The sequence below is a fragment of the Ranitomeya variabilis genome, chromosome 1, assembly GCF_051348905.1.
Source record: "Ranitomeya variabilis isolate aRanVar5 chromosome 1, aRanVar5.hap1, whole genome shotgun sequence".
Lineage (NCBI taxonomy): Eukaryota > Metazoa > Chordata > Amphibia > Anura > Dendrobatidae > Ranitomeya > Ranitomeya variabilis.
In genome coordinates this window covers 641,803,828-641,831,456 of record NC_135232.1, presented here as the reverse complement: position 1 = coordinate 641,831,456, position 27,629 = coordinate 641,803,828, and the positions used below count along the sequence as shown (strand labels likewise).

General features: G+C 43.8%; 1 protein-coding gene and 1 long non-coding RNA gene across 3 annotated transcripts in view; one reads left to right on the top strand and one right to left on the bottom strand.

Annotated features, from left to right (window-relative positions):
* Nucleotides 1–27,629, top strand: part of LOC143773945 (protein transport protein Sec23A) — a 382,144-nt gene that overhangs the window by 277,823 nt on the left and 76,692 nt on the right. The gene's annotated exons all lie outside the window — the stretch shown is intronic.
* The window catches only part of LOC143773969 (uncharacterized), a 62,341-nt gene that overhangs the window by 22,430 nt on the left and 12,282 nt on the right, over nt 1–27,629 (bottom strand). Inside the window, exon 2 of one of the 2 annotated variants that reach the window (XR_013215440.1) lies at nt 21,379–21,501. This is a non-coding gene — a long non-coding RNA (uncharacterized LOC143773969). The other variant, XR_013215441.1, reaches the window with a different exon arrangement.

The following is a 27,629-nucleotide window of genomic DNA, read 5'->3' as shown; positions in this document are numbered from 1 at the left end:
TGCAGTTTACAGTGAATGCAGCCGATGTCTTCAAGTCAGAATTATGGACTTTAGACATGGATCGCTTGTAATCAGTTTGATTTATTTAGGTCTTCCATTGGGTCCGTAAAAAAATACTTTCTGTTCGTGATTTTTTTGATAAGCTGTCCAGAAAAAATAAAAAGTCAAGTTGGCAACCCTGACTATGATCAAACTTTGATCAGAATAATCGATACTTTTCTCGTACTTGAAAAATCGGACATCTGCATGAGCCATTACTTAGAGGAGACACCCACCGAAGCCTGTATTCATACCTTGCCCATCCTACCCTCTCCACCTCTTTATGACACATGGATGCCACACAGACTACACAACAGCGCAGCGAGCTGGACCATCCACATTGGGACAGAAGCCAACGGTGAACAATAGTTACTGGTATATGAAATTTAGACAATATATTTTCATTTATTCAACTCACTTCTGGATTCCATCAACAATGTTCGTTTTCCAGTTCACTGTGCTCTGCAGTTTTATGTTGGATGCTAACGGTTAACAGCAGAATCCATGCCGTGAAGATGGGCACTATCCAAGTCGTCACCGTTCGGAATCATTCAGACGTTCTTTTTTTCTCACAAGTGTTCACTCCAAGTTTTTCAAGCATAGAACACTCACCCATTATGGTCTATGCTGCTGTTCACATTTTTGTTTTTTGACAACCAAAAATCAACCATGCAAATCTATGTGTCCATGAAAATAACGGACAGCACATGGATGCCATTCTTTGCAATTTGTCATTTTTTGCATATGAGAAAATCACTGCTGAAACACTGATCTTAAAAAACTGGCGCACGGACCAAACACTGAAGAAAATGGGTATTTTTTTTTCACTTATGTGATAAAAAAATGGACATCTAAATGAGGCCTTAAGGAGATACAGAGGGGGCTGAACGTGACAAGCAAGATGCGGTAACACTTTTTCTCAGGTCTATGTGAACAAACATTTGGTTACAAAGGTAAAAGGGGGCGTTATAAAGTGCTGTGGTCTCCTGGGGGCCAAAATCTTCACCTTATAGCAGGCACAAAGTGACCTCATCGCTCTGAATGGATGTTACTGTCTTGATTTAAAACCGAGGAATGGGAACTAATTAGTCAATAGAGGCCGGGGACTACCAACTCTACCGGGGAGAGACTGAAAAGTCTCTCCCCATTTTACTGACAGATAAAGAAATGGAGAAAAATGTTTTAATACATGACACAGTTCAGCAATTAGTAATGGTGTGTGCACACATTGTCTTTTAAATGGAATGGTAAAACTGGAGAGACAAAAAGCGCAAATAGTGTCTTATCTGATAACACTTTGTTACAAAGGTTTTGTACCTCGGACAATTTTGAGTGTTCCTGATAGATTTTTTTCATGCTGATTTCAGAAATGACTTCAAATTTTTCCTATCATATAAGGTTTTTGAGAAATGATACGAAACATGATAATATTCAGTTATAAGTCTAAAAACTCATATGAACATTTTCTGAAAGAGTATAATCTGAATTTTCCACTGAAATAACATAAATCACTGATCTACACATATGCAAGCACTTATTATGCGAATTGCGCGCAAGCACAGTGATTCATTCGGCTGACGTGTACGGAGCATACCACATCGCCTGGGCAGGGGAGGAATCAAAAGACAATACTGACATTACAGCAGGGGATCACAGCAATATGTCACTAAAAATGCATTTTCTACATTCTCACTTGGACTTTTTTCCAGCCAATCTTGGTGCCATTAGCAATGAACACAGTTAAAAATTTCACCAAGACATTGCGCTGATGGAGAAAAGGACAAAAGGTACCAGGGAAAGTGGAACATGTCAATGCTGGCTGACTATTGCTGGAATCTTATTTGAGAAGCATCTGACACAAATTAGAAACAAAAGTCATCTGCAAAACACTTTTGAACAATTGCTTTTGCTACTGACATCGATGCATATGTATGTAGTGTCTCAGACGTCATAATGTAGACTATAAACTGTTGTTTCATAACCCCTTACTGCCAGCTGACGGAATAGTACGTTAGCTGGCAGTATCCCCCGCTTTGAGGTGGGCTCCGGCGGTGAGCCCACCTCAAAGCCGCGACATATCAGCTGTTTTTAACAGATGACATGTGACCGCAATAGGCACGAGCGGAATCGCGATCCGCTCGCGCCTATTAAGTAGTTAAATGCCGCTGTCAAACTCTGACAGCGGGCATTTAAGTGCACTTCCGGACGTCCGGAAATACGCGCAGCGATGACCCCCGTTGCCATCACAACCAGAGGTCTGCTCGTGACCCCTATGGTTGTTGATGGCAGATTGCTATGAGCACCACCCTGTGGTCAGCGCTCATAGCAAGCCTGTAATTTTGCTTGCATAGAGGTGATCTGAGCATTACCTCAATGTAGCAGAGCCAATCACGCTATATCAGCTTCTACTCTCCTATGGAGGCTATTGACACATGCCAAAAGTGAAAAAAAAAAAGTGTTTAAAAATATTTAAAAATCCATAAAAGTTCAAATCATCTCCCTTTCGCCCCAATCAAAATAAAAAAAAATCAAACCTACACATATTTGGTATCGCCGCATTCAGAATCGCCCGCTCTATCAATAAAGAAAAGTAGTAACATGATCGCTAAATGGCGTAGCGATAAAAAAAATCAAAACGCCAGAATTACTTTTTTTTCGCTGCGACATTGAATTAAAATGCAATAACGGGCAAACAAAAGAAAGTATCTGCACAAAAGTGATATTATTATTAAAAACGTCAGCTTGTCCCACAAAAAATAAGCCCTCACATGGCCATATTGATGGAAAAATAAAAAAGTTATGGCTCTGGATAGAAGGGGAGCGAAAAATGAAAAATCAAAAAAAGCTCCAGTCATGAAGGGGTTAAAAACCTTACATGATACAGACTTTTGGAGCACATATTCCTGTTCAGCATATCAAAATCTATAGGATACAGTAACATTTTCTCAGGGGACAAGAGCTTCCCTGAAATTTGTTGCGCAGTGTAACCAATTGGTCTTTAAATATTACACCTGATAGGGTTGTGACATTCACAACTCCTATAGAAGCATATAAAGGCTGCAGCAGGACACCAAGGAGATACATTGCAATGAATGAGGAATACGGTGGTTCAGAGTCCGTGCTGCCCAAGGTTCAAAGATACGATCACACACGAAGGTGATGCATGAATGCGGTTTATTATGTCAACGCATTTCAAGATTCTCAAACCTCTTCATCAGGACCAAAACAAAATAAGATACAACTCAAAAAGCACGGGAATATATGGACATGCCACGTCATTGTAGCAGATGCAAAGATTGCAAGCAGAATAAAACAAAATATGTAACTGTAAAAACAAAGTGTATGTAATTGTCTTGCGGGTACTGGGTAGACTACAGCTGATTACCCGGGCCCCTGCGATATCCCTCAGACTAGGGAAAACCCTGTCTGTCCCTCTCCCAGAATTTACACTGATGGTGTGCTTGTCTGGGCCACCAGGCCTGACCCTGACTCCTGTTTCAGTCCTGTGCTGAAACCTCCACCCGCCACGCAGTGATTAGACCACACACCAACCCCTACAGAAAGCACAGACAGGGAAAACTAAAAACGCACCACGCCGCAGACTCACAGCAAAAAACACTATAATGTGCACAGGGCAAAACAAATACAAATATAGGAAGGAGAAATATGACAAAGGATAATACACCACCAGATACGATATTTCTTCTCCTAGACCACCACTCCAGACCGAGATCACCAGGCACAAGACACAAGCTATAATCGGCGACGCCCAAAGTCCAGAAAGACTTTTTAAAGGCCACGGGCGTGACCCAGCCTCCAACCAGATTACCAGCTAGATTAAGCCTGGACAACCTGGATAAAATCTAGCCGGCGCCACTGAGCGTACAGTGGACGAATGTGGAATTACCGCTGTCTGTCGGACGCCCTAGTGTGAATAGCGTCCGACATGACAGTACCCCGCCTTCTACGAGGGACCCCAGGGCCCTCACGACTTATAGGACCCGGCTTGTCCAGATGGCGGCGGTGAAACATACTGACCAGCCGGTCCGCATGTATGTCCGAAGCTGGTACCCAAGACCTCTCCTCCGGCCCATAACCACGCCAGTGTACCAGATACTGTAATATGCGGCGCACTATACGAGAGTCAACCACCTTGGAGACTTCAAACTCCAAATTGCCATCCACCAAGACTGGAGGTGGCATAGGCGCCGCGTCCACAGAACCCACCACCTTCTTTAAAAGAGATCTGTGAAACACGTTGTGTATTTTATATACCGTAGGAAGCTCCAATCGGTAGGCTACCGGGTTAATGATGGCGGCGACCCTAAATGGACCAATAAATCTTGGACCCAATTTCAGGGATGGTACTTTGAGTTTTATGTTTTTTTGTGGACAACCACACCCAATCACCTACACTCAGGTCCGGACCTGGCACACGTCTACTGTCAGCCACTCGTTTGTACCTTGCACCCACGCTCAGCAAGCGCTGTTTCACGCTCCTCCAAAAGGATGACAGTTGTGCTCCTAGCTGGTCCTCCTCCGGAACGCCAGCACAGCCACCCTGAAGCAGAGTACAAAATTGAGGATGGTGCCCGTAAACACAAAAGAACGGGGACTCCCCAGATGATTCCTGGCAGTGATTATTAATGGCAAACTCAGCCAAAGGAAGGAACTTCGACCACTCCTCCTGGTTGTCAGAAACAAAGCAGCGTAAGTACTGCTCCAAATTCTGGTTCATACGCTCGGTCTGACCATTTGACTGAGGATGAAACGCCGAAGATTGCGACAACTTGATCCCCAGCCGTGAGCAAAATCCAAAACTTTGCCACAAACTGAGTACCCCTATCAGACACTATGTCAGACGGGACCCCGTGAAGTGTGACCACCTCCTGCACAAAAACCTGAGCCTGAGTCTTCGCATTAGGCAACAAAGGCAAGGACACAAAGTGCGACATCTTTGAGAACCGATCAACAACCACCAAGATGACCGTGTTCCCAGCTGAGGAGGGTAGGTCTGTAATAAAATCCATGGAGATCTCCGTCCATGGCCTACTGGGTACCCCTAGAGGATGTAATGAGCCAGCAGGACGGGAGCGAGGCGTCTTAGCCCTAGCACACGTGTTACATGCTGATACGTACGAGACCACATCCTGTCGGATTTTGGGCCACCAAAACCGACGCGACACCAACTCCAAGGTACCCCTAACGCCTGGATGGCCAGCCAGAACAGTATCATAATGCTCACCCAACACCTTTAGGCGAAGATCGAGCGGTACAAATGATTTGTTAATGGGAAGCTCTGGTGGTACTTCCTCCTGAGCCTCGGCAATCTCAGCCTCAACCTCTGTCGTGAGAGCTGAGACCACTACACTTTTTTGGAGGATGGGTACTGTAAGAATCATGTCGGTCTGGTAGTCGGGGGCAGGTATATCTTGCCCAGGTATTTGTCCTATGTGAATTAGGCCGCTCAGTATCTTCAGGATAATGATGGGTTAATGAGTGCGGGAATAAAGGATGACCAGCTGAGGATTTCCGGGGTCAGCCTGGGGCACACAGATTGCCTGTCTGTGTGAGACAAACGTGAGTGAGAGCTGTGCTCAAGGACTGTGTGTTGTTAGCTGGGTGGGAGAAGCCCCCCCAGTTGTTAGATAGCAGCGTATTTGTTTAGTTAGTGCCGGACAGGCTAGGATTTATTTTTATGCTTTGTTTTATCTATGTTGCTTTCACGTTAATAAATCTGACCTGAAGTCAGTCTTCTAAGAAACCTGCTGTACGCCTCAGATTCAATGCACAAACCACGTGACCTTTGACCCCAGCAAAGGCGATCCTGAAGTGTTTTATCACAGTACCTAGATCTTCCCGAGGTTCTCCCCCGGAAAACACCTGAATAAAGCATCTGCCTTAGTGTTCTTAGACCCCGGACGGTACGTGACAACAAAGTTGAATCGCGTGAAAAACAATGCCCAGCGAGCCTGCCTGGGGGACAGACGCTTGGCTGACTCTAAATAAAGCAGATTTTTATGGTCGGTGATAACTGTAACCTGGTGGACTGACCCCTCCAAGAAGTGTCGCCATTCCTCAAAAGCCAACTTGATAGCCAACAACTCCCTGTTGCCGATATCGTAGTTACGTTCGGCGGGCGACAACTTCTTGGAAAAGTAGGCGCATGGATGCAACTCACCCAAGGATGAGCCTTGTGACAGCACCGCCCCCACTCCAACCTCAGACGCATCGACTTCCACGGTAAATGGTTTTGATACTTCCGGTTGCACCAGAATGGGGGCCGAAGCAAAACTGTTCTTCAGAAATTCGAATGCGTGCACAGCAGCCTCAGGCCAGGCGGAGAAATTGGTACCCTTTTTCGTCATGTCAGTAAGCGGTTTAGCAATGGTAGAAAAATCTTTGATACATTTTCTATAATAATTAGAAAATCCAAGGAACCTCTGGAGTGCTTTTAGGTTATCAGGCCGTTCCCAATGCAGCACCGCTTGCACCTTAGCGGCGTCCATTTTAAACCCTGAAGCAGACACAATATAACCCAAGAAAGGCAACTCCTGAACGGAAAAAACACATTTCTCCAGTTTTGCATAGAGCTTATTTTCTCTGAGCAGCTGTAACACCTGCCTCACATGCTCTAAATGAGTATCACGGTCGCATGAATAAATGAGAATGTCATCTAGGTACACAATAAAGAATTTCCCCAGTACATGCGAGAACACATCATTTATGAAATGTTGAAATACAGCAGGTGCGTTTGTCAACCCAAATGGCATCACCAAATTTTCAAAATGACCCTCAGGAGTATTAAAAGCCGTCTTCCACTCATCACCTTGACGGACTTTTATGAGGTTGTACGCCCCCCTGAGATCAAGCTTGGAAAACCACTTAGCACCAGCCACCTGGTTGAACAAATTAGGTATCAGTGGCATAGGGTATGGATCACGAACAGTAATCTGGTTTAACTCCCTGAAATCCAGACACGGGCGTAGTCCGCCATCTTTCTTCTTAACGAAGAAGAACCCCGCTGCCATCGGCGAGGACGAAGGCCTGATGTGCCCTTTGCTCAAACTCTCAGCAATGTAGTCTTTTAAAGCTTGCCTCTGAGGACGAAAGATGTTAAACATCCTAGCTTTCGGCAATTTGGCCCCTGGTTTAAACCTAATAGTACAGTCATAGGGTCGATGTGGTGGCAATTCTGAGCAACCCTTCTCAGAGAACACATCTGCGAAATCCAGCAGTGACTCAGGAATGCTAGGAGTCAGAGCGGTCACACATGTGGCCAGGCAATTCTCCTGGCAGAATCCGCTCCACTGAATTATGTCCTGAGTTCTCCAGTCAATCACCGGGTTGTGCATAGACAACTATGGAAAACCCAGAACCACCTGTGCAGGAAGATTACTGAGCACCCTACATGTAACTTGTTCAGAATGTAGGACCCCAATGTGGAGTTTAACCTCAGCCACAAACTCAGTAATCTCCCCCTGTGGGAGTGGAGTAGCATTGATGGTGACCACCCGGATAGGATGAGGCAGCTTTTCGACCGTGAACCCGGATGTGCGCGCAAACTCCTCATCAATGAGATTAGTGGCCGACCCACTATCCACAAAAACAGTGATTGGCAGCTCTCTGCCAGCGTCCATAACTCTGGCAGGGAGCATACATTGAGAGACCACCATGGAGGATATGCATAAGCTCAGATTGGCCTCCTCCACACCCTCTGAGCTTAGTAGTTTTCCGCCATTGCGCTTTTCTTAGAAAACAGAGGACAAGCATTTACATAATGCCCTTTTTTACCACAGCAAAAACAGGCTCCCTGCTTCCTGAGTGAGGGGGCTCGATGATGTGACACTACTGCGATTTGCATAGGCTCCGTGGGCTCACCTGGAGCAACCTCACGTGCACCTACGCCCTCCTCCATAAGCGGCGTCTCTTGCACCCCCTGACGCAAACGGCGATCAATGCGGACAAGAAGACTCATGGCAGACTCTAGAGAAGAAGGAGTCTCATACATCAGGAGGGCTTGTTTAACCCTTCTCGAAACCCCATGTACAAACTGACTCCACAGTGCCGGGTCATTCCATTGTGTGTCCACCGCCCAGCGGCGAAATTCAGAACAGTAATCCTCCGTCATTCGCTCCCCCTCACGGAGAGTGCGTATTTTATATTCTGCTAGAGCCAATCTGTCAGGATCATCACATATGAGTCCAAGAGCAGAAAAAAAAATTTCCACTGAGTTAAATGCAGCTGAATCAGATGGTAATGAAAATGCCCATGCTTGGGGGTCTCCGTTCAGTAATGACAATACCAGGCCCACACGCTGAGCCTCATTACCTGAGGAAACCGGGAGCATACGAAAATATAATTTGCAAGCCTCATGAAAAACAACAAATTTACTGCGTTCCCCAGTAAACCTCTCAGGTAAAGGAATCTTTGGCTCTGCAACTCTACCTGCATTTTCAGCTTGCACATTAGATACTACAAGACCCTGTTGCTGAACTGCCCCCTTCAACTCAGTGACCTGTAAGGACAGCGCCTCCAACTGGCGGGTTATGGAAATCATGGGATCCATGGCATCCAAAATTTATTTTGGCCGATTATAATGTCATGCGGGTACTGGGTAGACTACAGCTGATTACCCGGGCCCCTGCGATATCCCTAAGACTAGGGAAAACCCTGTCTGTCCCTCTCCCAGAATTTACACTGATGGTGTGCTTGTCTGGGCCGCCAGGCCTGACCCTGACTCCTGTTTCAGTCCTGTGCTGAAACCTCCACCCGCCACCCAGTGATTAGACCACACACCAACCCCTACAGAAAGCACAGACAAAACAAATACAAATATAGGAAGGAGAAATATGACAAAGGATAATACACCACCAGATACGATATTTCTTCTCCTAGACCACCACTCCAGACCGAGAACACCAGGCACAAGACACAAGCTATAATCGGCGACGCCCAAAGTCCAGAAAGACTATTTAAAGGCCACGGGCGTGACCCAGCCTCCAACCAGATTACCAGCTAGATTAATCCCGGACAACCAGGATAAAATCTAGCCGGCGCCACTGAACGTATAGTGGACGAATGTGGAATTACCGCTGTCTGTCGGACGCCCTAGTGTGAATAGGTTCCGACATGACAGTAATTGTGACAGATGTATAAAGATAAAAAATTAAATATACACATGTGGTCAAAATTGTTGGTACCCCTCGTTTAATGACCAAAAAAAACACAATGGTCACAGAAATAGCTTGAATCTGACAAATAAAAGATCTATGAAAATGATCAAATGAAAGTCAGACATTGCTTTTCAACCATGCTTCCACAGAATAAAAAAAAAATAACTCATGAAATAGGCCTGGACAGAAATGATGGTACCCCTGAAAATAATATGACAAAAGAGACATGTTAAATCACGGTGTGTCCACTAACTAGCATCACAGGTGTCTACAATCTTGGAATCAGTGAGTGGGCCTGCATATAAGGCTACAGATACTCACTGTGCTGTTTGGTGACATGGTATGTATCACACTCAACATGGACCAGAGGAAGCAAAGGAAAGAGTCTCAGGAGTAGTGTTGATCGATACCTTCCGATACTTTAAAGTATCGGTATTGGATAGTATCGGCCGATACCCGAAAAATATCGGATATCGCCGATACCGATACCCGATACCAATACAAGTCAATGGGACACAAGTATCGGAAGCTATCCTGGATGGTTCCCAGGGTCTGAAGGAGAGGAAACTCTCCTTCAGGCCCTGGGATCCATATTCATGTAAAAAATAAAGAATTAAAATAAAAAATATGGCTATACTCACCCGTCCGGCGGCCCCTGGACCTTACTCATTCTTAGGAACGGAGGCTGCCGGTTACAGTCGGTAAGGTCCAGGGGCCGCCGGATGGGTGAGTATATCCATATTTTTTATTTTAATTCTTTATTTTTTACATGAATATGGTTCCCAGGGCCTGAAGGAGAGTCTCCTCTCCTCCAGACCCTGGGAACCATACACTGGGAACTTCCGATTCCGATTTCCGATACCACAAAAATATCGGAACTCGGTATCGGAATTCCGATACCACAAGTATCGGCCGATACCCGATACTTGCGGTATCGGAATGCTCAACACTACTCAGGAGATTAGAAAGAAAATTATAGACAAACACGTTAAAGGTAAAAGTTATAAGACCATCTCCAAGCAGCTTGATTTTCCTGTGACTACAGTTGCACATATTATTCAGAAATGTTAGATCCATGGGTCTGTAGCTACCTCCCTGGACATGGCCGCAGGAGGAAAATTGATGACAACTCAAAGAGACGGATAATACGAATGGTAACAAAAGAGCCCAGAGAAACTTCTAAACAGATTAAAGGTGAACTTCAAGCTCAAGGAACATCAGCGTCAGATCGCACCATCCGTCGTTGTATGAGTCAAAGTGGACATCATTGTTGAAAAAAAATCATAAAAAAGCCAGACTGGAATTTTCCAAACTACATGGTGACAAGCTACAAAGCTTCTGGGAAAATGTCCTATGGACAGATGAGACAAAAATGGAACTTTTTGGCATGGCACATCAGCTCTATGTTCACAGACGGAAAAATGAAGCACATAAAGAAAAGAACAATGTCCCTACTGTGAAACATGGAGGAGGCTCTGTTATGTTCTGGGGCTGCTTTGCTGCATCTGGCACACGGTGTCTAGAATCTGTGCAGGGTACAATGAAATCTGAAGACTATCAAGAGATTCTAGAGAGAAATATGCTGCCCAGTGACAGAAAGCTTGGTCTCAGTCGCAGGACATGGGTTTTGCAACAGGATAATGGCTCAAAACACACAGCTAAAAACACCCAAGATTGGCTAAGAGGAAAACATTGGACTATTCTGAAGTGGCCTTCTATGAGCCCTGACCTAAATCCTATTGAGCATCATTGGAAAGAGCTGAGATCGCCATTTGAAAAAGGTAACTTTCAAACACGGGATAACTGGAGCAGGTTGCTCTTGAGGGGCCAAAATACCTGTCGAGAGGTGCAGAAGTCTCATTGACAGTTACAGGAATCATTTGATTGCAGTGATTGCCTCAAAAGGTTGTGCAACAAAATATGAAGTTAAGGGTACCATCATTTCTGTCCAGGCCTATTTCATGAGTTTTATTTTTTTTTTTTAATTCTGTGGAAGCATGGTTGAAAAGCAATGTCTGACTTTCATTTGTTCATTTTCATATATATCTTTTATGTATTATTCCTTTTGACAGATTCAAGTTATTTCTGTGACCATTGTGGGTTTTTCTGTCATTAAACGAGGGGTACCAACAATTTTGACCATGTGTGTATGTATGTCGCATGTGTAAAAATTAGGGGGATCAAACTCATTCTTGAAAATTGGAATATTTGGTGTGTATGCCAGGTGAGACACTAGTGCAGTTGGCATACACACTGAACACTCCAACATTGTCTTTATATTCCTGCAATTTCTAAGTTGTATCTTATCATTGTGGTTTGGTCCTGATGAAGAGGTTTGAAAATCTTAAATTAACATACTAAACTGCATTCCTGCTTCACCTTCATTGGTGATTATAGCTCTAGCAGCGTGGCCTCTTAACCACCGTATTCTTCAATTATTGCCACGTTGTTGTTTTTTTTACATCGGTGCACTGATGAGTTTTACTAGGCAAAGCTGCTTTAGGAAGACGTTGGTGGCAGCCAATGGTAATGATCCCATGCTCTTTTATACATTGTAACAGTACAGATCATTTATCTTTAGTGATGTACAGTGAATAAATAGTGATTCTCTCAGTCATGCTTCTCAGAGCTCAAAGTTGTAATACAGGAAATAAGGCAATTTACACTTACCAATAATTGCAAACAAGTCTTTAAAGGAATTACTATATACAGTACATGTCCACACCGGCCAGCAGTTGCCCATGTCGGCTAAACACTCAGAAAGTTAAGTAAATCGATATTTAGGCAAGCTTAAAAATTATCATTCTTTGTATCACATCGTCATTGGTAATCAGTACATGTCCCCGTCCTGCTGATAACATAATGTTCTATGCGCACAGAATAATTGTAGTCAGGTATGTAATGATCGCAGTCGCAGAGGGTACGACTGAGCTCATGCAGGAGGGGGCCCACCGACACCAGCATGTATTTGAACCCTTTTAAGATTTGGAATATAAGAGGTAGCTAATACTTCTTAATATTTTAGGCTATTGATTTTGCCTTCCACCTTGCAAATGTTTCGCACACCCCTATACTGAATGTAACCCCAGACCATGATCTTTCCACCACTAAATGTAACTGTTTTCTGGGTGTATTTTGGATCCATACAGGCTCCAGTAGGTCTCCTGCAGTATTTGCGGCGGCTGTGGTGTAATTCTACTGAAGATTCATCAGAGAAATCCACCTTCTGTGCTTCTGAGGACTCATATTCAGCTGAATTGCATTGAGGTGCAGAGACCCGTCTGGTCCCCGCAGCATAATGCAAGCTGCCAGCCAGTCATAGGTTACATCTGACATTGGCGTGCAATTTACTGGCTGTGCATGGCAGTGACGTCATACACTGGCCGCCGCTTGCACTCTGAAGTCAGCTGACGGCTCCCGCACTGGCTACAGAAGAGGACGATGCGTGGTGTGGGAGTGTGAGAAAGTGAGAATTCTTTTTTTTAATGCGATAAAGAACAGCAGCAGAACAGGGAACATATATATATATATATATATATATATATATATATATATATATATATATATATATATATATCAAGATGGACCCAGTATACCAGTATATGGGTCTTATATACCAGGATGGGGCCCAGGATAAGTGACAGATATAGCAGGATGGGAGACTTATATATCAGGAAGGGGGACATATACATCAGGATGGGTGCAGGATGGAGAACATGTACACTCCCTGACAGAAGTTATGTCGCTTATCCATCGTATGTAAATAAAAGCTTATAACCTGACGTTAAATTCATCCATTGGTTGTATAAATTATTCTTTTGAAAGCTGAAACCCTCTGAAATGTGGTTTAGGTTAAGAAAATAAATTGGCATCAATGCAGAAATATTGATCAGTTAATAAACACAGAATGGTCAGATTTTGGCAAGACAGAAGTTTTGTCGCCCACAGAAAGTAATGTGATATTCAAACAAATAATTAACTTAATATTAACAAATATTTGTTGCATAACATTGGTGAATGAAGTTGTGTTGCTATTAGAGTCATATTTAATATTTTGTGTGACTTCCATGAGCTTGAAGGACTGCATCCATGCAGTTCAACAATGATTCATACAATTTGTTAATGAAGTCATCAGGAATAGCAAAGAATGCAGTCTTACTTTCCTCCCAGAGTTCATCTAGATTCTTTGGTTTTGTCTTCCAAGCTTCCTCTTTCATCCTACCCCAAACATTCTCAATGATGTTCATGTCTGGTGACTGGGCTGGCTGTTATGATCCTTAGTGGTTGAGGATCACAAATTACTCCAGCTAAGTAACAAACATAGGACAAGCTCTAGGGAGGTGGCAAACTGGACTGACCGCAAATCTGAACCTATCCAAACACACTAGAAGTAGCCGGTGAATGTGCCTAAAAATCCTAGACGTCTCGAGCCAGCCTGAGGAACTAACTACCCCTAGAGAGAAAGAAAGACCTCTCTTGCCTCCAGAGAAATAATCCCCAAAGATATAGAAGCCCCCAACAAATAATAACGGTGAGGTAAGAGGAAGGCACATACACAGGGGTGAAAGCAGATTCAGCAAATGAGGCCCACTAATACTAGATAGCAGAAAATAGAAAAGGGAATCCATGCGGTCAGTAAAAAACCCTTACAAAATATCCACTCTGAGATTTCAAGAACCCCCACACCAACTAACGGTGTGGGGGGGAGAAACTCAGTCCCCTAGAGCAACCAGCAAGCGAGGAAATCACATTTTAGCGAGCTGGACTAATAACATAATGAACGCTGATAATCAAAAAATGATCAAACAAAAACTTAGCTTGTCTTGGAGAGACTGGGAGCAAGGTAGCCACAAGGAATCTGAAGAGCACTGAATACATTGATAGGAGGCAAGGAACTGAGTATCCAGGTGAGCTAAATAGGAAACCAACCAAGGATAACGAACCAGCTGATGCTGCAACCTGCAGAAAGACAACACTACACAGTACCGCTTGTGACCACTAGAGGGAGCCCAAAAATAGAGTTCACAACAGTACCCCCCCTTGAGGAGGGGTCACCGAACCCTCATCAAGACCCCCAGGGCGATCAGGATGAGCCGCGTGGAAGGCACGAACCAAATCGGCCGCATGAACATCAACATCAGAGGCGACAACCCAGGAATTATCCTCCTGACCATAGCCCTTCCACTTAACCAAATACTGAAGCCTCCGTCTAGAGATACGAGAATCCAAAATCTTCTCCACCACGTACTCCAATTCGCCCTCGACCAGCAGCGGAGCAGGAGGCTCAACAGAAGGAACCTTAGGTACCACATACCTCCGCAACAAAGACCTATGGAACACATTATGAATGGCAAACGATGCTGGGAGATCCAAACGAAAAGACACCGGGTTAAGGATTTCCAAGATCTTATAAGGACCGATGAAGCGAGGCTTGAATTTAGGAGAGGAGACCTTCATAGGAACATACCGAGAAGACAGCCACACCAAATCCCCAACACGAAGTCGGGGACCCACACCGCGGCGGCGGTTGGCAAAGCGCTGAGCCTTCTCCTGTGACAACCTCAAATTGTCCACCACATGGTTCCAAATCTGCTGCAACCTATCCACCACAGAATCCACCCCAGGACAGTCAGAAGGCTCAACCTGACCCGAGGAAAAACGAGGATGGAAACCAGAATTGCAGAAAAAAGGCGAAACCAAACTAGCCCGATTATTAAGGGCAAACTCGGCCAAAGGCAAAAACGTCACCCAATCATCCTGATTAGCAGAAACAAAACATCTCAAATAAGTCTCCAACGTCTGATTAGTTCGCTCGGTTTGGCCATTAGTCTGAGGATGGAAGGCCGACGAAAAAGACAAATCAATGCCCATCCTAGCACAAAAAGTCTGCCAAAACCTGGACACAAACTGGGATCCTCTATCAGACACAATATTTTCAGGAATGCCGTGCAAGCGAACCACATTCTGAAAAAATAGAGGAACCAAATCGGAGGAAGAAGGCAACTTAGGCAAGGGCACCAAATGGACCTAGCCACCAAATCTCTGGTACCAAAAATCCCAGGATGACCCGCCAACACCGAAGAATGAACCTCGGAAATAACTCTGCTGGTCCATCTATCCGGGACAAACAGTCTCTCTGGTGGACAACGGTCAGGTCTATCCGCCTGAAATTTCTGCAGCACTCGTCGCAAATCTGGGGAAATGGCAGACAAAATTACTCCCTCTCTGAGAATACCAGCCGGCTCAGAAACTCCCGGAGAGTCAGGCACAAAACTCCTAGAAAGTGCATCAGCATTCACGTTCTTCGAACCAGGCAGGTATGAGACCACGAAGTTGAAACGGGAGAAAAACAACGACCAACGAGCCTGTCTAGGATTCAGGCGCTTGGCAGATTCAAGGTAAATCAGATTTTTGTGACCAGTCAAGACCACCACACGATGTTTAGCTCCTTCGAGCCAATGTCGCCACTCCTCAAATGCCCACTTCATAGCCAACAACTCCCGATTACCAACATCATAATTCCGCTCAGCAGGCGAAAACTTTCTTGAAAAGAAAGCACATGGCTTCATCACAGAGCCATCAGAGCTTCTCTGCGACAAAACAGCCCCTGCTCCAATCTCAGAAGCATCAACCTCGACCTGGAAGGGGAGAGAGACATCTGGCTGACATAAGACTGGAGCCGAAGAAAATCGGTGCTTCAGCTCCCAAAAGGCCTCCACGGCCGCAGGAGACCAATTAGTCACATCAGAACCCTTCTTGGTCAAATCCGTCAAAGGTTTTACCACGCTAGAAAAATTAGCGATGAAACGACGGTAAAAATTAGCAAAACCCAAGAACTTCTGAAGACTCTTAACAGACGTGGGCTGAGTCCAGTCATGAATAGCCTGGACCTTGACTGGGTCCATCTCCACAGTAGAAGGAGAAAAAATAAAACCCAAAAAGGAGACCTTCTGTACTCCGAAGAGGCATTTTGAGCCCTTCACAAATAAAGCATTAGCACGCAGGACCTGAAACACCATCCTAACCTGCTTCACATGGGACTCCCAATCATCAGAAAAGACCAAAATGTCATCCAAATAAACAATCATAAATTTATCCAGATATTCTCGGAAGATGTCATGCATGAAGGACTGAAACACAGAAGGAGCATTAGAGAGTCCAAAAGGCATCACTAAGTACTCAAAATGGCCTTCGGGCGTATTAAATGCTGTTTTCCATTCATCTCCCTGCTTAATGCGCACAAGGTTATACGCACCACGGAGATCTATCTTGGTGAACCAACTGGCACCCTTAATCCGAGCAAACAAATCAGACAATAGTGGCAAAGGATATTGAAATTTGACTGTAATTTTATTCAGAAGACGATAATCTATACAAGGTCTCAAAGAACCGTCCTTCTTGGCCACAAAAAAAAATCCTGCACCAAGAGGGAAAGAGGATGGGCGAATATGTCCCTTCTCCAAAGACTCCTTTATATAACTCCGCATCGCGGCATGCTCTGGTATAGACAAATTAAAAAGTCGTCCCTTAGGGAATTTACTACCAGGAATTAAATTTATAGCACAGTCACAATCCCTATGAGGGGGCAGGGCACTGGACCTGGGCTCATCAAATACATCCTGGAAGTCAGACAAAAACTCAGGGACCTCAGAAGGAGTGGAAGAAGCAATAGACACCAACGGAGTATCGCCATGAATTCCCTGACAACCCCAACTTGACACAGACATAGCTTTCCAATCTAAAACTGGATTATGAGCTTGCAGCCAAGGCAGACCCAAAACGACAACATCATACAAATTATGCAGAACGAGAAAGCGAATCACCTCCTGATGTACGGGAGTCATGCACATGGTCATTTGCGTCCAATACTGAGGCATATTCTCAGCCAATGGCGTAGCATCAATTCCCCTCAGAGGAATAGGAAATTCCAAAGGCTCCAGGACAAAACCACAGCGCCTGGCAAACGACAAATCCATCAGATTCAGGGCAGCACCCGAATCCACAAAAGCCATAACCGGGTAGGACGACAAAGAACAAATCAAAGTAACAGACAAAATAAATTTAGGCTGTATAGTACCAATGGTGACAGGTTTAGCGATTTTTTTTAAGCGTTTAGAGCATGCTGAGATAACATGAGTAGAATCACCACAGTAAAAGCACAACCCATTTTGACGTCTATGACTTTGTCGCTCAATTCTGGTCAGAGTTCGGTCACATTGCATAGACTCAGGTCCCTGTCCAGAAAATACCGCCAAAGGATGAGCAGATTTGCGCTCCCGCAAACGCCGATCAACCTGAATGGCTAAAGCCATAGAATCACTCAGACTTGTAGGGGTGGGAAACCCCACCATAACATTCTTAACGGCCTCAGAAAGACCTTCTCTGAAATTTGCAGCCAGGGCACACTCATTCCATTGAGTAAGCACCGACCATTTCCAAAATTTTTGACAATACACCTCTGCTTCATCCTGACCTTGAGAGATAGCCAGCAAGGCTTTTTCTGCCTGATTCTCAAGATTAGGCTCCTCATAAAGCAGTCCAAGAGCCAGAAAAAATGCATCTACATTAAGCAATGCAGGATCTCCTGGCGCCAGAGAGAAAGCCCAATCTTGAGGGTCGCCACGCAACAAGGAGATAATAATTTTAACTTGCTGAGCGGAATCACCAGAGGAACGAGGTCTCAGAGATAGAAATAACTTACAATTATTCTTAAAATTTAGAAACCTAGATCTATCTCCAGAAAACAACTCAGGAATGGGTATCTTTGGTTCTGACATAGGGCTACAAATAACAAAATCCTTTGCATCCGTGCAGTAAGATGATCCACACTAGAAGTCAGAGTCTGAACATTCATGTCTGCAGCTGAGCTCAAAACCACCCAGAGTTCAAGGGGATGAAAGAAGCTAGACAGACTGCAGCAAAGGAAAAGCGGTAGGGAAAAAAAAATGTACTCAGGTCTTCTTTTTATCCCACTTCTGTGATGCATTAAACACTTTTTGGCCTGCTATACTGTTATGATCCTTAGTGGTTGAGGATCACAAATTACTCCAGCTAAGTAACAAACATAGGACAAGCTCTAGGGAGGTGGCAAACTGGACTGACCGCAAATCTGAACCTATCCAAACACACTAGAAGTAGCTGGTGAACGTGCCTAAAAATCCTAGACGTCTCGAGCCAGCCTGAGGAACTAACTACCCCTAGAGAGAAAGAAAGACCTCTCTTGCCTCCAGAGAAATAATCCCCAAAGATATAGAAGCCCCCAACAAATAATAACGGTGAGGTAAGAGGAAGGCACATACACAGGGGTGAAAGCAGATTCAGCAAATGAGGCCCACTAATACTAGATAGCAGAAAATAGAAAAGGGAATCTATGCGGTCAGTAAAAAACCCTTACAAAATATCCACTCTGAGATTTCAAGAACCCCCACACCAACTAACGGTGTGTGGGGGGGGGGAGAAACTCAGTCCCCTAGAGCAACCAGCAAGCGAGGAAATCACATTTTAGCGAGCTGGACTAAAAACATAATGAACGCTGATAATCAAAAAATGATCAAACAAAAACTTAGCTTGTCTTGGAGAGACTGGGAGCAAGGTAGCCACAAGGAATCTGAAGAGCACTGAATACATTGATAGCAGGCAAGGAACTGAGTATCCAGGTGAGCTAAATAGGAAACCAACCAAGGATAACGAACCAGCTGATGCTGCAACCTGCAGAAAGACAACACTACACAGTACCGCTTGTGACCACTAGAGGGAGCCCAAAAATAGAGTTCACAACAGCTGGCCAGTCCTTGAGCACCTTGATCTTTTTTGTCTGGAGAAACTTTGTTGTAGAGATGGATGTATGAGATGGAGCACCATCCTGCTGCAGAATTTGACCCCTTTTAAGATTTGGAATATAAGAGGTAGCTAATACTTCTTAATATTTTAGGCTATTGATTTTGCCTTCCACCTTGCAAATGTTTCGCACACCCCTATACTGAATGTAACCCCAGACCATGATCTTTCCACCTCCAAATTTAACTGTTTTCTGGGTGTATTTTGGATCCATACAGGCTCCAGTAGGTCTCCTGCAGTATTTGTGGCGGCTGTGGTGTAATTCTACTGAAGATTCATCAGAGAGATCCACCTTCTGACACTTTTCCAGCGTCCATCTGTTTAGCAGGCTGTGGGATTTTGCAAATGCCACACAGTTTATTTGCCTTTTGTTTAGTGCTGGCTTCTTGGCACGGATTCGATCATGGGGGCCATTTCGAGACAGAATCCTACAAACTGTTCTAGTTGACACAGGGACTTGAGGTGACTAGGCCTGTTGGAGCTCTGCTGCAGGAAGAGGGGCTTGCTTTGGATTTTCTAACCAACAAACGTTCCTCCTGAGTAGTTGTCTTGCGGGGTCTGCCGGACCTGGGCTTGTCAAACACATCTCCAGTCTCTTGAAATCTTTTTTTAATTCTTTGTACTTGACGCTGAGACACATTAAAGGTGCCAGCCACCTCTGCAGTGGATCTGATCTTCAGCCTCTTGATAATACAGGCTTTGGTCGCAGGGTGGATTTTTGGCATGTTGTCAAAGCTCAAGTTGCAGTTCAAGTGAAGGTCTGGGGTGCTGGGTTTCTTTTTATACACATTCACTAATCAACCGATCATTTACTTAGCACAGGTGAGGATGTAAACTAGCAATGGGTGCATTATATGACCAGGCGACAAAATGTTTGTCTTGCCAAAATATGACAATTCTGTGTCCTTTAACTGATCAATATTTCTGCATTGATGCCAATTTATTTTCTTAACCTAAAGCACATTTCGGAGGGTTTCAGTTTTCAAAATAATAATTTATACTACCAATGGATGAATTTAACATCAGGTTATAAGCTTTTATTTACATAACATGGATAAGCGACATAACTTCTGTCAGGGAGTGCATACTAGGATGGTGGACATATACACCAGGATGTGGGACATATATACCAGTGTGTGGGTCATATATACCAGAATGGGGCCCAGGATAAGCGACATATATACCAGGATGGGAGACTTATATTATATACTAGGAAGGGGGGCATATATAAAATAATGGGGGAGAGGGGCAATCTGTATGCTCTTATAGGGTTTAGAATGCTACAAGGGCTCCCCATACATCTGATCAACATGTGTGGGAAGATACAGGTACAAATTATCTACAGGGGCAGTAATGATAATTTTGTGCCCATGGTAGTGCAGTCAGGCTGTGTAAACAGGCCATTAAACTACTGGCCTTGCCAACTGTCTAGACGTTCCTAGACAAGTCTGTAAAAATAGAACCCTTTTTTTTGCCATGTCCATAGATAAAATGGTACTGAATCTCTCCGAACATCTGGCCACAAACCCCACATTCTTAGTCAAAATGCAATCCATACATGTGTCTGCTGCTGCTTTTACCCCTAGAGTAATCTTTTTGTTGAAGAGGTCCTTTGGTCATTTGACTAATTTCACATTTGATCTTTGTTTTAAGGCTGTGTATATTCTTTTAGTATTTGGCTTAAAAACTTACATGCGGAGACCACAAGAATAAGAGTATTTCGAAAATAAGACCTGATGGGCACATAGTAGCAATGTTGGTCATTGCAAACAAAGGTTCCTCTCTTTGCCTGGTTCCTGGCAATCTGAATGATGGCAAAGTAAAATACACTGATTGCTGATATTGGAGTGAGAACACCACCACTAAGTAGCATCACGCTATAAGCCATGGTTGTTGAGTTGAGTGAGGGCAAACACACATAGGCATCTTTGTTGAAGCTGTAGTCTCCAAAACCCATTAAAGGTAGGGCAGCCAAAACTATGGCGTAAATCCATAAAAAAATCAAGATAATCCAAATACGTCTCTTGGTGACTATTTGAGCATATCGTAGAGGAAAACAGATTTCTGTAAACTTGTCGACAGTTGCCCACACCAGGGAGTTTAATGATGCCATCTGCAATAGAACAAACATGAATCCTGCAAGTTTACAGGCAATGCTATTATTCAAGAAGGCACCACCTCCAAGGCAGCTGTAAATTGCAACGGAGATGACACTTATTCCAAAAAGCATGTCACATAAGCTGAGATTAAGTATTAAAGCCCAGCTGTCTGTGCGCAGTTTCAAGTGTGAAGCAAATAGTAAAAGTAAGGTGAGGTTTGCACTCACAGCACCAACACTTGTGCTGATTATAAGCGTTGCATAGACAATCAGGACAGATGACATCTTAATCCGAGGATGCAGTTGAAGGTTTACTTCAGGGCTTATGTCCACGTGTTGTCACCATCTCACCTGTAGTGTGCAAAGACAATAAATATATATATGTATGAGAACAGTCTTTATTTAACAAATACGGCTTAAATTCGTACTGTATAACAAATCTCGTAATATATCCTATCAAAGAAATTAACTTTTTTTCTCCACTTATTACCCACCTCTCCCTCTGCCTCATGAACTGAAGAGACACTCGTAAAAACAGTTTAATCCATGTTCAAGATGAGCCAGACATCCAGCTTACTGTAGTGCCAAGATACACAACTGATTTTACTGCATGGAGAGGGGATAGAGGAGCAGGGTGAGAAATCATGCCGAGGGAGACACAAACAGATTGTGCTGAGGATTCTAACAAGCCTTTTAACTCACCGGGGGGGCAGACACAGATAATCAAGAGCCCCGTGCATGAAGCTGTGTTATCCTATAGTACATCATAAAGGAACTTATTATTTCTCTCTAACAATCCTCCAGGAAATGTGATATACTGTATATAAACATACATACAATGGGTGACATTATGTATTGAACATATCACCAATTTGCTAATTTAATATGTTTCTAAATGTGCTATTGACATGAAATTCTCACCAGATGTTGGTAACAACTAGTGTTGAGCGATACCGTCCGATACTTGAAAGTATCGGTATCGGATAGTATCGGCCGATATCCGAAAAATATCGGATATCGCCGATACAGATACCCGAAACCAATGCATTTCAATGGGACGCAAAGTATCGGAATGGTTCCCAGGGTCTGAAGGAGAGGAAACTCTCCTTCAGGCCCTGGGATCCATATTCATGTGTAAAATAAAGAATTAAAATAAAAAATATGGATATACTCACCTCTCCGGTGGCCCCTGGATCTTACCGCTGTAACCGGGAGCCTCCGTTCCTAAGAATGAGCGCGTGAAGGGTCTTCGATGACGTCGCGGCTTCTGATTGGTCGCGTGACCGCTCATGTGACCGCTCACCCGACCAATCAGAAGCTGCGACGTCAGCCGCGACGTCATCGAAGGTCCTTCACGGGCTCATTCTTAGGAACGGAGGCTCCCGGTTACAGCGGTAAGGTCCAGGGGCCGCCGGAGAGGTGAGTATATGGATATAAATGGATATACTCACCTCTCCGGCGGCCCCTGGACCTTACCGCTGTAACCGGGAGCCTCCATTCCTAAGAATGAGCCCGTGAAGGACCTTCGATGACGTCGCGGCTTCTGATTGGTCGAGTGAGCGGTCACATGAGCGGTCACGCGACCAATCAGAAGCCGTGACGTAATCGAAGGCCCTTCACGCGCTCATTCTTAGGAACGGAGGCTCCCGGTTACATCGGTAAGATCCAGGGGCCGCCGGAGAGGTGAGTATATCCATATTTTTTATTTTAATTCTTTATTTTACACATGAATATGGTTCCGATACCGATTCCCGATACCACAAAAGTATCGGAACTTGGTATCGGAATTCCGATACTGCAAGTATCGGCCGATACCCGATACTTGCGGTATCGGAATGCTCAACAATAAAAAATTGAAACCACAGAAATCCATAAATTACCTTATGTGTTATAATGAGAAAAGACACATTGAAAAAAGTATTGAATACATGAAGAAAGATATGCAAATATCCTTGGAAAGTTATGACTACAGCTGAAATCTATCAGTAATTAGAAAGCAATCCTGCCACTTACTGAAAATATCAGCTGGTTCAACTGATGGCCTACACAAAGTTGCCTCATTACCAAGGTGCCACACAAGAAACCTCTCATGATGGGTAAACCAGTGAGCTGACTCAAGACCTTCACAACCTTATTGTTTCAAATCCAGATGTGGAAACAATATAATTTCACCATAAACCGGCCACGGCCAGGTGTTCTCCACAAAAGTTTATTGCAAGGAGTGAAGAATTATCAGAACAGAGCCATGGACTATCTGTGGAGAGCTACAGAAAGACCTGGAATCAGCAGGTACAATTGTTTCAAAGAAAACTATAAGAAAGGCACTTAATTTCCATGGCCTGTACGCAGGTTCACTATTCATTGCTGAGCAAGAAGCATGATCATGCACATTTAAAATTTGCTCAACAGCATTTAGACAAGCATGTGAAATACTGGGAGAATATAGTCTGGTCAGACGAGACCAATATTGAACTCAGTAGATACCATAATACATAACATGTAGGCCAAAAGACATTGAATATGGCCCCAAAAACACCATACCAACAGTGAAGTTTGGAGGTGGGAACATCATGGTGTGGGAGGTTTTTCAGTATACGGCACTCCCAAGGATGAAGGAAGGATGAATGAACAAATGTGCCAAGACATTCTTGATAAAAATCTGCTGCAATCTGCCAGGATGATGAAGATGCAACGATGACGGACATTTCAGCAAGACAATGATCCCAGACACATAGCCAATGAAAAAGATAGCATGAAAATAAGAGTTTGCAATTTGTTTGCTTTTCCTATATGCTGCTTTTCTTCGGCAATAAGAACTCTTTTCTTGCATTGTTTATAGCTTTTTGTCAAGGGGACCAACCACCAAAGGTTGGCCGAACAAACTCAGTGTCTGACAGTTACCGTAAGTCTTGAAATCTCAGTCACCCCCCTTTTATAAAGCATTCTGTGAGTGAGCATTCGTAGATGATCTTGCAATAAGTACAGACTGCCAAATCACCTTATGAATAAGCAAAATGCTCATTCTTCAGATCTAAGGGGTATCGTTTCTCCTTATGGAGAGTGACATACCATCTCTGGCTTGTCAAGGTAAGGAGGCTTATTTGCCGTACAATGCTCCTCTGGGAAATTAAATATGCAAATTGCCTCTTCTGAGAAAAAGAGGACTTAACTCTATAGCGCCACCTGTTGGAAGTAGCGATCTTACAAGTCACAATTACTCGTTAGAGGGTTGATTGTGACTTGTAGGATCGCTACTTCCAACAGGTGGCGCTATAGAGTTAAGTCCTCTTTTTCTCAGAAGAGGCAATTTGCACATTCTTCAGATGAAATTATTTTGCCTAGAAAAAAGATCACCATTCTCAGCAGCTCTTTCTCAACCTATTCTCATTGATCGACCCATTACAGATTGTTCAGTATGTATCATTGATCATGTCCTGTTTGTCTAAATACGCAAATAAACGACTGCCAATCGGTAAATTATTTCCAATTGGTGGTCATTTAATGTTGCAAATTGGGGGGTGGGAGGTAAACACTCTTAAACACTGCTCATTTCCCCCATAAGCACTGTTATTTCTATTTGGAAATATACAGATATTGGTGTAAAAATGCACAAGTCTGAGTTTCCCACATCCCGTATTCATCCGTTTTAAATGGATCCTGTAAACTAAAAAACTGGATCAGTTTCAATCTGATGAAAAATTCTTAAGTACTTTAAAATTGACCACACTATTTTTACTAACAAATGGAGCCGTCAACAATCAGTTTTCTTAGGCTTCTTTCACACTAGCGTCGGGCTCGGTCCGTCGCAGTGCGTCGGGCCGAGGTCCCCGACGCTAGCGCTGTCTCTGCCGCACAACGGGGGCAGCGGATGCATTTTTCCAGCGCATCCGCTGCCCCATTGTGAGGTGCGGGGAAGTGCGGGGAGGTGGGGGCGGAGTTCCGGCCGCGCATGTGCGGTCGGAAAAAGCGGACCGTCGGGAGCAAAAAACGTTACATGTAACGTTTTTTGGTCCAGACGGTCCGCCACAATACGGCGCCACCGTCGCACGACGGTTGCGACGTGTAGCAATGCGTCATAAATGCGTCGCTAATGTTAGTCAATGCTCAAAAAACGCATCCTGCAAGAACTTTTGCAGGATGCGTTTTTTCGGCAAAACGACGCATTTGCGACGTATTGCAGTTAACGCTAGTGTGAAAGTAGCCTTAGCCGGGCCGACGTTGTGCCTGCACATTCCTGTCACCTGAGCTGTGCACCTTGCGGAGATGGTTTTGAGGTTTGAGGGGAGTCTCAGGAGCTGAACTCCCGATGATCTGTAATTATAATGGCATTTAAATATGAACAAAAATGTATGCGGGTCTGGGCACACATTGTACTTGTGTTGCATTTTTTTCTGAGCAGTTTTGTCACAAAGACTTATGGATTTCCTAGTGCCAGGAAAGTCAATGAGATTCCTGAAATCAAGAACATGTTGCTTATTTTTGTATTGCAGATTTGCAGCAGATTTAAATGTTCAGTGTGTCAATTTTTTTTTCCTGCAGATTTCACCCATACTAATGAGTATGAGTCTGCAACAAAAATGCATGCAAAAAAACTTGACAAAAATGCACTTATTTAAGGGTAAGTTCACACTAGGCATTTTTTCAGAGTTTGTGTTTCTGCAGCAAAACCTGTTCTCCTGGCAGGAAAGGAGCTGCAAAAAAAAGCATGTTTTTCTTGGAATTTTTTATTTGCTTTTTGAGCGTCTTTTTGCGGCAGTTTTGGACTTCTAGATTTGTCTCTTGTGAATGCTGATAAAGTTTAGTGTTGAAAAAAAGTCCTATTCTATAGAATCAGATTTTGGCACAAAAAATGCAGCAAAAACTGATACCTGCGTTTTTGGTGCTTTTTTTCAGCTTTTTTCAACACCCATTCCAGTCAATAGAAGCAAAAGAGAGTATAAATACATTACAGTGTGGGAGCACAACTGATTCTTACTTTGAGGTAAAACATTGCTTGAAAACAGGCAGGGAAATGCTTTATCTTGCAAAAAGAATCATCTGTGCTCCCGTGCTGTAATAACACAGCCATTACACAGTATATACCAGGGGCGCAATAATAAGATTATCTCAGCACAGGAACATTATTTTTTAACATCCAATTGTGGAAATTATTAATATTCCAACATCTAATAATTAAAATGTACTTTGTTTGTGGGAAAACTCCTTCAACCCCTTCGTGACCACAGATAACGTCTTTTTACTGACCTGCAATATAAGAGACTAGCAGCCCCCAACGGGTGACAATCCAGCACCTGTCGGCTGTACACTATAGCTGACAACTTGCTGCACCGGCTATGATCTGTGTTGGTACTGACTCTTTAATGATGCTGTCAATAATGACTACAGCTTCTAGATAGTTCTAGATGGTTATCAGAGTGTGGGGGCTTCCTGTTTAACCCCATCGGCACCCTGAGATCTTGATTGTGTGGTCCTGATGTTTGCGATGGCAATTCATGGCCTGATAATGGCCTTAGAATCTGCCAGCTATAGCGGCCTGTACAGAAGTTATCAGCATTTAGATGGTAAAAATACATTTCTTCATTCCTGTTATGCCATTTTGCATTAATTCCTGAAAAGCACCTGAAGGGTTAATAAACTACCTGGAAGCAATTTTGAACATATTGAGGGGCGCTGTTTTTAAAATGTATCACTTTTGGGGTTTCCAATATATAGGACCCCCAGTCACTTCAAAACTGAATAGATTCCAAAAAAAATAGGTTTTGTACATTTCCTTGCAAAATTTGTGAAACTTTTATATATATATGTAAAACATATCAACCTAAGTTTACCATTATCATAAACTTCTCCACAACAGTATCACGGACCTGCCTGTTGTATTCCTTGGTCTTCATGATGCTCTCTGTGCTTCAAACAGAACCCTGAGACTATCACAAAGCAGGTGCATTTATACGGAGACTTGATTACACACAGGTGGATTATAATTATCATCATTAGGCATTTAGGACAACATTGGATGATTCAGAGATCCACAATGAACTTCTGGAGGGAGTTTACTGCACTGAAAGTAAAGGGGCCGAATAATATTGCACGTTCCACTTTTCGAATTTCCACAAAAATTTAAAATAAGCAATATATTTCGTTCAACTTCACAATTGTGTTCCACTTGTTGTTGATTCTTCACCAAAAATTTACATTTGACATCTTTGTTTGAAGCATGATATGTGGGAAAAGGTTGAAAAATTCCAGGGGGCCGAATACTTTCGCAAGGGACTGTATATTTTGAAACGTGGACTGTATGTTGTTAACCCCTTCCCGACCTGTGACACAGCGTATGCGTCATGAAAGTCGGTGCCAATCCGACCTGTGACGCATATGCAGGGCTGCCACTAGAAATTTCGGGGCCCCATACTGGCAAAATTTCCGGGGCCCCCTTGAGACTCCGCCCAGGCTCCACCACAGCCCCGCCTCCACGCTCCACC